Below are 13,616 nucleotides of genomic sequence, written 5' to 3' on the forward strand. Positions count from 1 at the left end.
TATGTATACATCAGCAGGTGAATACTTAGTACTGTGACAATTACCATCAAGTTAGAAGACATATATGTAGCCTAGGTTTAATGGTTCTTTCCCCTCAATTTCATTTTTCTTTATATTATTCAAGATATTACCATCATTCTTACTGCTATATTATTTGATCCACAAACAACTATTTTTACCTACTTTGATAGTTCACCTGAACAACTGTTGGCATGGGCACAGTTTTAGTAGATTATGGAGTCACTCAGTTCTGTTCCTTTGGTTTTTTTGAGATAGGGTTTCAAAGCCCAGACTGTATTCAAACTTGCTATATAGCTCAGGCTGGCCTTGAACACATAATCCTCCTTCTTCCAGCTCTCTTGTGTTGAGATTACAGACATTTACCACACCCAGCATCTGAGTTCCATTCCTACAATATGAGAGATTTTTTTCATTACTTTCTAAATATGCAAGACTGACGGTGTGCAAAAATAAACATATAAAAGCAAAACTGACCTTATTTTTTAAATGGCCTGCAATAAGAATTATACGGAGTTGCAAAAGCTGTTTGTTCTTAATGCTAACAAGAGTCTGGATATAGGACAGCATGCTCTGAAATGTACTCAGTCATTCCAAATTCCAAACCTCACCTTTTTCAATCATACATTCAGTCAGGTAGACGAGACATAACACCAGACAAGCTTAAAGGGAACCTTGGTTGTGAAAAATACCTTCAGCAAACTGCTTAGCCTCCACCACCTTTTGGAAAGGACAATATATGTATATATAAAACTTCGCACCTGCTCAATGAAGAATGTGATGAAAGAATGGATGAGGTAATGCCTGTAAATCCTGGAAGCTTTCTAAACCATATACAGTTTTTTCCTAGGTAACATTTTAATAAGCTGCATTACTTCAGTGTCCACCAAGAAGACTCTTTTGCCCTGAAGTCATTAGTGTGGCTTCTGTGTTTTGCCAGGGTCTCAAAAACATGTAGGGTTTTGGGGAACACCAAATTCTATCACTGCTGTTAATCCTCAGCACTTTTTAAAAATTCTGCCTGCTTTTTTTCACTGACAAAAGATCTAATAGAGATTTTCTACAAAATAAACATCAGCAGAGAGAATAATTGTAATGCCCTTTACAAAAACAACTGTTATGACTATTTAGAGAGAGGCAGCAATGTGAAAACTTGTCCCCACTTGCTAAGAAACCCAGGAGCTATTCTGGTGAGCTACCTTTACTCAGTCTCACACAGTAGACGGCCTCCCAGCCGGGCTCATGATGGGTCTTGTCATAATTCAGCTGGAGCCACTGGTAAATATCCACCTGTCTATTACTCATTAATAGAGAGAGACAGGATGTCAGCTGTTTCCGTGACTTGGAGAAACATAGGCTTTTACCACCTCCTGGCTTACTCTCAAAGTAATATTAGAAACAATAAGGCAGACAAAGATAAAAAGGACAGGAAGATGCAGTGTCAAAAATAAAAATAAATCATCATCTGATGAATACAAAGATTACAGTCTTCAACTTGCTTTACAGGTTTTCATAATTCAACTTTGGCAACTTGGTCATCTTCTTCAAAGATGGGGAAAATAGTTTCTAAATTTATTTGCATATTTAGAAAATTTTATTTTGCTAATACTAATGAATATTATTATCTTTGTTGCATAATTAACCTTCCCTACTGATATTCAGATTATATAAATAGAGATGACTCCTGTTTTGGCAGTAAATTATTTATGTTATAATGTGCTTAATTATAATATGATAATACAGATAAGACTGCTTCCTGTCTTCAATTTTAATCCCAGAAAGTGCTTCCTCTGTCAGTTAGAACACTAGTTGTTGTAACAAGAAAAAAGAAACCTAAACTTCAATGATACCATCCAAGTTAATTTCTCATTTGTTTCACAGTCTATGATGGACATTCAGGAGAGCAGGGAGTGTCAAGGATCCAGGCTCTACCCATTGTATGGTTCTGCTATCCTTAGAACTGTGTCATCTGCAGCCGGCAGTGGGAGGAGACCAGGAACACATAGAAGGCACAGCACAATCCTATGCATTGATGTGTGACACACATTAACACATTTGGCCAACTTGGAGGAAAGGGGACTCAGACATGCAGTCATAGCTGGGTAACCACTACACATAGACTTTTATATCTTGGAATAGAATATACTTTACCATAAGTACCCACCAAATTCTTCCCAGTCATTTGATAATACCTGAAATTTTGCAAAGCCTCATTAATTGAACTAAGACTGTGACTTCCTGTTAGGCAAACATTCTTCAAACTACTTACTTATTTGCATTTTGAATAGAATATTGTTCCTTCCTCTATAGAAGGAATTTAAAAGGTGAAAGGGGCACTGGAAGAAGTAAGACTGAGGAACTGGAGAGAAGAGGAAGAGCAAGAAGAGGACCAGGGAATCTCTTCCTCCAACTCTGGAACCCAACAGACACTCCCCTCTCCTATGTCCACCACAGAACAGATTTTGATGGTGGCAGTGGAAAACTAAAGACCCTACAATCAATAGCCCTAAAAATTCATGGTCATTCACATCTGACCCAGCACTGTACCCAAGACTAGTACTTGGCCTTTTGTCAACAGTTGTGGCAAAGTCCCTGCCTTGAGACAGTTCCTATAACTACTGCCATACCACCACATCTACATGATGACTTAACTTTGCATGGAAATTTCACATACATCAGTCTCATGCTATCTACTCAGTGAGTAATGAGTAGAGTAGGCCCTATTGTTCTCTTTACAAAAGTAAAGTAACAGAATCAAACGAAGGTTGTATACACACTCAAATTAATGCATCTATTACATGGCAAAGTCAGACCTCTCCTTCCCTAGCCAATATTCTTTACACTATGAAATACTGTTCTACTGAAAATGCTTCTCCTCTAGACATGGGGCTTGGGATTCTGTTTACCAACATAGTCCTTTAGTCCTATCTGTTTCTAGAATTCTGTTCCTTTGATGCCTGTATCCCACAGATAATTATGGATCATTACTATACACCAAGCACTTGAATCTGTGACCAAAAAAATGCTGTTTTCCCAATGTTAGTCTACTTGTCAGCAAATAAATGTATAATTTCACATAAGTGCAACAAAGGGACCAAATGACGCAATCTAAGAAATGCAGGTGGCAGAGGTGGGGAAATAGAGAGGAACCCTATTTGGGCAAGGCTGTTGGGAAAGCCTCTTTGAGTAGTCAACATTTAAGCCAAGACATAAGAAATGATGCATGTATTGTGAGGAAAAAAAATGGTGGTATTGCAGAGGCAAAAGACCCTGCAGCAAGAAAGCTTGATAGTTTAAGAAAAGGGAAGAGAGCCAGCATGAGTGAAGTATGGTGGAGAAGGGAGCAAAAATGATCTTGGAGAAGTAAGAGGGCCTAGTCATGGAGGAATTTCAGCTCTATCTGATTCGCAGCTGGGATCCAATGAAGAATTTTTAGCAGGAAAATGGTATGATCACATTTAATAAGAGGTGTAATTCTCCTTGTACCATGGAGAATAGAGAGGAAGAGAGAATGGCAGAGATGATGGATGGATGGTGGCTGAGAGGCAACACAGTGGCTCAAGAACAAAATGCTGGTGATTTGGAATATGGTAGTGGTAGACAGATGGCATCAAGTGCACATAGTTGAGATGTATTTTTAAGGTAGGATGATAGGACTTGGCAAAGGACTAGCTTTGAAGAAGAAGAGACAGGGAGGTATTAAGACTGGGTTTTTAGGCTTTTGAATTTTGCAACAGGCCTATAAGAGGGGTCTTTCTCAAGTGCTCAATCATCCTGATAATAAACCTGGCTAAAAATTTGAATTAGGGAGGAATGGGACTTTGCCCACTTTATAATGACATAATGATATTATGGAGAAAAGATGCACTTTTCCCGATAATTTGAAGTCAAGATGTGCCTTACAATCTATATTAAAGAAAAACTCCAAAGAAGTGAGCTGTGACAACACTGTCACCACATGTATGTGAACTTAGTGGAAGTGGAAGGCATCTGTTCATCAGATCAAGTCACCTAGTTTATTTGTACTGATTGCACAACACCCTGTGCATCATAACATGTTTGACTTAACTTTGTTTGCATAGAGATTATAAAGCAGCCTTGAAACAATATGGTATTGTATATGCAGAAGAACAATAAAGAAATCAATAAGCAGAGGATATAAATTTACCATAGGTGAAGATGGTATTTGACTTTGGAAAACCAATTGTTTAAACCAATTAACAATGAGGTAGTGTTTTCTATGTTTTGAAAATTAAAGAAAGTCACAAGAAGATGAACTAGGGCTGAGAGCTGGGAAGAGACAATGGCTGGAAGAGCTGTCATGCATTATACTCTGATTTTATGTGCTTTATCAAGTAAAAGAAAAAAGTAGTGTTTAGGTGTCTTTTTCAAAGGGGGGAGGTTACACCATCAAACTTAAGGAATGATTAAACAGACATGGACCTGACATCAAGGTGGGTACCAGGTAACCCAGCGTGATGAGAGAACCAACTCTTCATATTCTAGAGATTTGAACACCCTAGCTAGTGACCAGAGCTTGAAAGAAGCAGCAGTCTGGGCTGAGGAAACAACACCTGTCATCTTTGGTCAGGCATGGCACTGATGTTAGAACCAATTTGACAGACTATGCTGACCCCATGCAGGGAATTCAGGGTAGATATAATGAGGACCAACCAAATGAGAACAGATAAAATCTATTTATTCAGAGTTTACTATAGCAAGTCACCATCCACTGCATTTCTCAATTCTCAGATGCCTGTTGTTCCATAACTTAATATTTCTGAAATCAAGATAATCCCCAGTGGTACCATCACTTGCATTTAAACAGAGACTCAAAGACAGCAGAACAATGGGGAAAGGGAAGACTTCAGGTAGGCACAGTCTGGAAGCTGTTGGCATGGTGAATCCAGAGGCAGGGTAAATAAAAGTGAGAGACAACCTGTATGATTGGCTACAGGTGCATATCTAGCTTTCTCAGATTGGTGCTAAATTGGAAGCAGAAGAAAAAATAGGAAAGCTGCCAATATTAGCCATACCCTAGGCATTTTGAGCTGATTGTTGCAGGTATTACTGTTTTGGTTTCTGGTTTGTTGCTGGACATAATGGTCTGACTTCCACAAGTGGTCTGACTCACAGAAGGCTGCTTCCTGGGCTATTTACTTAAATAATTGTTTAGCTTCTGAGCTGGATGCTGCAGATTATAGATCAGAGCTTATTTTATGTTTGATCTGGCTGTTCTCCATTTGTATGTTTCAGTCTCTTATAGATCTTCCAGAAACCATGCCTTAGTGAGGACCAGCAGAGAAAGGCTGTATTGGGGAGCAGTACAACCTGACATGAAGAGCTGGTATTTGTAGTAGTACAGGTCTTCCCAGAGGACACTGGATGTCTTCACCATAGGAGAAGACCCTTGTGGAACCTACCTTGATAATATTAAGAATTCAGAAGTTCTGAGGAATCCTACAAATGGAATCAATTAAATATGGGTCTGATCTAGATTGGGAGAAGTTAGAGAGAATACAATACAATTCAGCAAAGCAGCCAAAATTTTGTTTTGTAGAAATGCAGATATACACCATATATTGATGTTTTAGTCAATGAAGGGCTGCATATGTAGCAGTGCATACCATATAGCCAAAGTGAGTAGTAGACTATTTCTTCTAGGATTGTGAAAGTATCCTCTATGATTGTGCATGTATGAGATCACATCTCTGAGAATGTATTAACTTCATTAAGTAGCTTAAGACTTCACCATCTTTTCTATCAATTTTACTTGAATCATCACCTATGATATACCTATGAGCATAATTAAACAAGAAGCCTTTATCATCAAAAAATAATTAATAGGACTAGGCTTTACATCAGAATATCAAAGATAGTTTCCTGTGTAGTAAGACATGCCCTGTGGCTCTTAGTTAAGACAACATGAAATTATATATGTGTGTCATTATTAGAAAACTAATTTCAAAAACTCTAATTCAGCAAATGAAAATTATATCAAAGTTACAACATTAATGAAAAATACCAAAAAGCATGGAGGATACCAATAACACAGATGGAATTGAGGATTGCCTCGAGGAAGAATCTATTCCTCTTTAACACTGTATTTCAGTTGAAGACAATGAAAAATAGATTATTAACATATTTGTCTGATAATTATTGTAAGGTTCTGCACAAGTTGTCTGAGTTAACCTCATATGTATCAGTTTTGCATTCATTACTTGCCTATTCTGAGCAAGATGCTGTCAATGTTATTCACTGTTCCTCAGGTATTAGAAGTTCACCTATTAAAATTACTGCATTATTTCATGAAGTGTTTTCTAATAAATTTTTGAATAACCACATACAATAGATATTTTTTATTCCCATTTTACTCTTATGGAAGCTGGGGCTTAGGTAGGCTCTGAGACTAACTCAGTCATCTAGCTAGTAAGTATGAGAGTGAGTTTCTATGTCACCGTCCTCTTGCTGTTCTTCCTTATCCTTGCTTCCATGTGGCAAGCTTCCTAAGGGGGGAAATATTTAAATGAAACTCTATCAGATAAAACAGAGCGTATACAAAAATGGGTATTGTGCTTCAAAGTATTTACTCCCGGGAGCTGACTACCTATTTGAACTTTGGACACTTTGTTTTAAATCATGCTTATAATAACCCTCTCACTAGTGCATAATCACTCATCAGAATAAAGTAAGCAGCTGCCTCTTCAGTGTGTGAGTTTCAGGGTGATGAAACATTCCTCAGTATCCCCCCAGATAACTCCCTCACCTGCTGGGTGGAACTTGAAATCCCTTAATAAGAGTCTAATCCCTTTAATTAAAAATTTTGATCCTGTGTTAAAATGGAAAACCCTGCAGAAAAGGTACCAAAGGATCTAAAAGCAAAGTATCATGTTATATTCTCCTCAATGCAATTCATACTAATTCTCTTTTATACTGTTGTAGACATTCACTTATTCACGTTTTTTCTCACTTTGGCTCCTTAATTTTAGAAACAAATCCATACTGTATATAAAGTATATATACATATATGTGTGTGTGTGTATACTTAATGTCTTGCTTACCCAAGATAATTTGCATTTTAACAATAGCCATCTGGAAATATATTTTATTTAATAATATTTTCAAGCCACTTGTGAAAAATATTTTTTCAGGTATATCTTTCCATCATGATAATCACTCTTTCCCAATCTCTTGAATTCTTCTTCTTCAGATTTGTATATGGTTTTTGGAGTAGTCAGATTTTGGTTACCATAACAAAATACCTAAGAAAAACTACTTTATAAAGAGGTTTATTGAGCTCTGTCTTGGAGGCTCAGTTCTGGTGAAGGCTCCACAATGCAGGGAAGATGGCAGATACCAATGGCAGGAGTGTATATCAGAGAAGGCAGTCACATTTCAAAAACAGGAAGCAGAGAATACATTAGGGACTAGGATTGTTTCTTTTATAACAATCCTCTCTTCAGAACTCAAGTGGTCACATAAGAACCACCTCATATCCACCAGGACCTAAACCTACCACTTGGCCCCACTTCATAAATTTCCAAACCACTTCCTAATACCAATACCCTGGACACCAAGTTCCCTATACATGAGTCTTTGGGGAGATTCAAACAACATTCAAACCTAGCACTTTTGGAGAACCAATCAAGTCCCATATGGAAGTTGGCCATATATCCTAACTTAGGAAACTTTAATTTATACCAGTTTTTCTCTATAGGAAAAAAATGAAATAACTTTTTATTTAGCACTAGTAGAGTTTTTGTTAAAAAATAATTATTTATATAAGCCATTTTCTGTTCCTTTTAGGAACAATGCATAATGATTCATTTTCACTACATATAACTAGAACACCAAAACATTTATTTTCAAGTCATAGAATATGATGTTTTAGAATTTAGCAGATGGATACTTTAACCCCTTGTATGATCAACCATTCAACTTATTGCCTAAACAACACTAAACACCTGTTAAATACTCAGTTCATTTTGTGCTATGCAGAAATCCACAGAGGTATGATCCAGGGGAAAGAAATACAGTCAAAGCTGTATGAGACCAGGACCTCATTCATCAAAATGGACAATATTATGCCTCATTTTGTTGTTTCCTCAAGTTCTATTATTCATTCCACATTTATTTAATACTTAGGAAAGATACTTAATAGACTTCCCGGGGCACAACCCCAGGAGCTCATTCTGTTTCTAAGACTTCATACAAGTGGTGGTGAAAATTGAGGTTATTTATATTCACACCCAGCCCATAGTAATCAGTGCTTAAAGCAAAAGAAAAAAATATACCACAATACTTAATCTTTAACTTGTCACTATACACTAGATCTATAGTTAAGAAAATTAAGAGATTTAAAAAAAACTACAAAGAATAATGTAAAGAAAAGAAAAGGAAGAAGAAAATAAAATAAGCAATGTAGAAAGGATGACACCTGCTTACGGTAAAACAGAAGAATTAACATCAGACCTTCTTTGTTCTCTCCCCCTCAAGTAAATAATTTGCAAAATGGTGGGGCAAAGAATTTTTCCTTTCTTTGTATGTTCTCCACTCTTGATCTCTTAGTACCTTCACTGGGTTTTTTAGTTCGTCAAATCCCCTCCTCCGATTCTATTTAAATAACATTAAATTTGCTCACTGGGATTAAGACTGATATCATCAACTTGCTTAACAAAGGCTATGAAATTTGAGACAGACTGTGGGAAAATGTTGGCTCAATAGATAGTACTATATTACTCTTTGTCTTTTCTGTGCCAGAATGCCAGAGAGATAAGTCCCTGAATTCACACGAGTTTCTTTCCCTGCCCTGGCTGCACACTGCATGGCAGATGGCCTAGTATGGACTAATGTTCTTCAGTAACTTAAGTATAGGATGGAACTGAAGCCAAGTTATTATCTTCACTTTTTTTCTTGATCAGAAAAAGAGCCTTGAAACTCATGACCCTGTTCTTAAACAGTGAAGTGTCTTTTTTAAAAAATTAGGTCATTTCAACGAACTAGAGAGAGACTAATATTCTATGTATTTATCTCTAAACTTCAAAGAACATCCTGTAAAAGCAGAGATTCTTGAAAAATTAGATATTTTCCAGGCAACATTTTTCTTTCTTCTTGAGCTATTTTTAATGTATCATACATATCAAATACTATATAAAAATGTATCTCTTAATTTATGTATTACACAGAATATACATAAAGAAATAAATGATTTTATATATATAAAATACATTTACATATATTTATATGTATATGTATATACATATATATGTATATATAGCGAGACAGAGACAGAGACAGAGAACAAATAAGTGTTCTTCTCTGCCTTCCCTGGTAACCTCTTTCTTCCCTCTAGGGGAAAACATCATTAAGGATCTATTAATCATTTCTTTGTTTTAATAGTTTTATTCCATAATATGTGTATTACTAAACAATTTACTGTTTGTTTCTGCAATGACATAAATAAAATCATGTAATATGTATGCTTACTGGATTTGTCTCTTTCACTCACAGTTTAGATTCACCCATGAATCAAAATGGTTCAAATTTACTTGTAACTTTCATTCATTTATGCATACTATATGCAGAAACACATTTGTACACACTATATAAAATATATGTGCTATACTATATACTATATATCAAAATTTATATATTCAATAGCTGGTGAACATTTGGATTCTTCTGATTCTGGACTACACAGAATATGCTACTATTAACATTTTACACATGTGTCATGATGTTCCTGAGAAGAAAATTTTCCAGAACTTATATCAAGTAATGGAATGGCTGGTCATGTCCCATGCATATGATACAGTCAGGTCTTGTTTGGGGTAAGTTTTTTCTTTTAATCAGGTTGAATAAGACAACTCAACATACTATTTCCATGATACAACTGATATATTCTGCCCCAAATCTATCATAATATATTATAATTATGTGTATTTTTTGTAATTATTATTTTTCCCTGTGGATTATATGTTTTTTTTCTTTTTTTCTTTTTTTTAAATTCATTTATTCACATGTGCATACATTGTTTGGGTCATTTCTCCCCCCTGCTCCCCATCCCCACCCTCTCCCCCAAACCCCCCTTGCTTCAGGCAGAACCTGTTCTGCCCTTATCTCTAATTTTGTTGAAGAGAAGACATAAGCATGTGTAAAGATCAGGTAGAGATGAATCAACTTGGGTTGTAACACATTTGTACATGAAAGCAATGTTAGGAATCTCTCTGTATAGCTACCTTTTAATAGCAAAAACGCTCTTTCTTATTATTTTTTATTTAGAATTTAGAAACATTTCATCATTTTTTAGTGTTTTCCATTGTACCTTTTTAAATGTTCTTCATGTGCTGTTTTATCATTTAATTTTTTACTATCTGTTTTATTGGGGGTTTTGTTCCCAGTATTTTGTGATCTCTAGCCATTGCTTATACAGCAATGAATTTTTTCTGTTTTCTTCTTTTTTTACCTTCTTCTCCGAAGTTTTTGTTGCATTGTTTATTCTTTGTCATAGTATATGACATTTGTAAATTCATTTTCCACCATCATTCCCACTCTTATTTAGTCTTGAATGCACAATTACACATTTTTAAATTATTACCATCACTCCTGTTGCTGTTAAATTTCCAATAACTACTTGTTAGTAGATTCTATGAGAAGAGGCTATGAGCACAGAATTTCCTAAGTTTTCACATGTTGAGAATTATTTTTGTAGTCTTACTTATTATCTGGCAAATACCTAGGTTAAAAATCAAATCAATGAGTCACTTTTTTCACCAATGTTTTTAAAATGTGCATTCTCATTTGCTTTGTGAGTCTTCGAATGTCTAATATGAGTTTAAGTCTCTTGACCTTTGAAAGTTATTTGAACATTTACTTAAAGGCTGTGAATATTTAATCTTAATCTTTGAAATCTGATCATTTATTGATAAACTATTTGGGACTGCATATATTAATAATCATATCATCTGAAATAGATGTTTTTAGCTTCCTTTCAAATCCCTTTCTCTCCTTCCTTCTGTCCTTTCCTTCCTTCCCTCCTCCTTCTTTCCCTCCTTCTTCCATTTTTCCCTCCCTCCCTTTTCCTCCCTCCTTCCTTCGTTCCTTCATTCCTTCCTTCCCTCCCTTCCTTCCCTCTTCTCCTTCCCTCCCTTCCTTCCCTCCCTTCCTTCCGTCCCACACCTCATGACTCTGTGCTCTTGGTTCTGCTCTCTGACTTCCTTTTCCACAAGAAGTAGATCAAATTGCAAACTTGGTTTTCCAAGTTTGTTCCTATTAGCACTGAGTTGGAAATCTAAAATCCTCTCTCCATTTTGTGCTGGCTTTGCCCCTTTAATCCAAAATGGCATAAATGTATCTTTTACTTGCCAATATAAAATGCTAAGACAGATGGCAATAAAATTAGAAAATGTACTAAAAGCTTACATATATATGTAATTAAGAAAATAAGTCGTTTTAGGCTCTCATAGCAGGCACACTGGGTAAGACAATCTGCCACTTCTAGCTCTACAAACATAGACACATGCAAGTTCTTTTTATTTCAGTTTACCATCCTAAGATGTGAATGAGGAATATAAATGAGAAAACATTTAAAATGCTTTCTTTTTTTTTTCTATTTTTTTTCTTTTATTCATATGTGCATACAATGTTTGGCTCATTTCTCCCCCCTTCCCTCCGCCCCCTCCCTTACTCCTCCACCCCCTTCCTCTCCCCCCCACCCCCTCGCTACCAGGCAGAAACTATTTTGCCCTTATCTCTAATTTTGTTGAAGAGAGAGTATAAGCAATAATAGGAAGGACCAAGTGTTTTTGCTAGTTGAGATAAGGATAGCTATATAGGGAGTTGACTCACATTAATTTTCTGTGCGTGTGTGTTACCTTCTAGGTTAATTCTTTTTAATATAACCTTTTCTCTAGTTCCTGGTCCCCTTCTCCTATTGGCCTCAGTTGCTTTTAAGGTACCTGCTTTAGCTTCTCTGCATTGAGGGCAACAAATGCTAGCTAATTTTTTAGGTGTCTTACCTATCCTCATAACTCCCTTGTGTGATCTCGCTTTATCATGTGATCAAAGTCCAATCCCTTTGTTGTGTTTGCCCTTGATCCAATGTCCGTATATGAGGGAGAACATACTATTTTTGGTCTTTTGGACCAGGCTAACCTCACTCAGAATTATGTTCTCCAGTTCGATCCATTTACTTGCAAATGGTAAGATTTTGTTCTTCTTCATGGCTGCATAAAATTCCATTGTGTATAAATACCACATTTTCTTAATCCATTCATCAGTAGTGGGGCATCTTGGCTGTTTCCATAACTTGGCTATTGTGAATAGTGCTGCAATAAACATGGGTGTGCAAGTGCCTCTGGAGTAACCTGTGTCACATTCTTTTGGGTATATCCCCAAGAGTGGTATTGCTGGATCATATGGTAGATCTATGTTTAGATTTTTAAGAAGACTCTAAATTTTTTTCCAGAGTTGTTGTACTAGTTGCATTCCCACCAGCAGAGTAAAAGCATTCCTTTTTCCCCCCGCATTCTTGCCAACACCTGTTGTTAGTGGTATTGCTAATGATGGCTATTCTAACAGGAGTGAGGTGGAATCTTAGTGTGGTTTTAATTTGCATTTCCTTTATTGCTAAAGATGGTGAGCATTTTTTCATGTGTTTTTTGCCCATTTGAATTTCTTCTTTTGAGAAAGTTCTGTTTAGGTCACTTGCCCATTTCTTTATTGGTTCATTAATTCTGGGAGAATTTAGTGTTTTGAGATCCCTATATATTCTGGTTATCAGTCCTTTGTCTGATGTATAGCTGGCAAATATTTTCTCCCACTCTGTAGGTGGTCTCTTCAGTTTAGAGACCATTTCTTTTGTTGAGCAGAAGCTTTTTAGTTTTATGAAGTCCCATTTATCTATGCTATCTCTTAGTTGCTGAGCTGCTGGGGTTCCATTGAGAAAGTCTTTGCCTATACTTATTAGTTCCAAAGTATTTCCTACTCTTTCCTATACCAACTTTAGAGTTTGTGGTCTGATATTAAGATCCTTGATTCATTTTGAGTTAATATTGGTATAGGGTGATAAACATGGATCATTCTCAGTTTTTTGCAGACTGCTAACCAGTTTTCCCAGCAGTTTTTGTTGAAGAGGCTGTCTTTTCCCATCCTATATTTTTAGCACCTTTGTCAAAGATAAGTTGGTTATAGTTGTGTGGCTTCATATCTGGGTCCTCTGTTCTGTTCCACTGGTCTTCATGTCTGTTTTTGTGACAGCACCATGCTGTTTTTATTGTTACTGCTTTTTAATATAGTTTGAAGTTGGATATTGTGATAACTCCAGCGTTGTTCTTTTTACTGAGTATTGCCTTGGCTATTCATGGCCTCTTGTGTTTCCATATAAATTTAACAGTAGATTTTTCAATCTCTTTGATGAATGTCATTGGAATTAAAATGCTTTCAAAGCCTACTACATAGTGAAAACTAAATGCTTGATAGTTCCTGAATGTTTGCTTTATGTTGTTATTTGTATTATTTATGTTCACATAGACAAACTAACAAAAAATGAACAGTGGCAAGAATTGAGCAAAGAAAAAATAACTATATTCTATTTTTAC

Source organism: Castor canadensis, chromosome 10, assembly GCF_047511655.1.
Source record: "Castor canadensis chromosome 10, mCasCan1.hap1v2, whole genome shotgun sequence".
NCBI classification, from domain to species: Eukaryota; Metazoa; Chordata; class Mammalia; order Rodentia; family Castoridae; genus Castor; species Castor canadensis.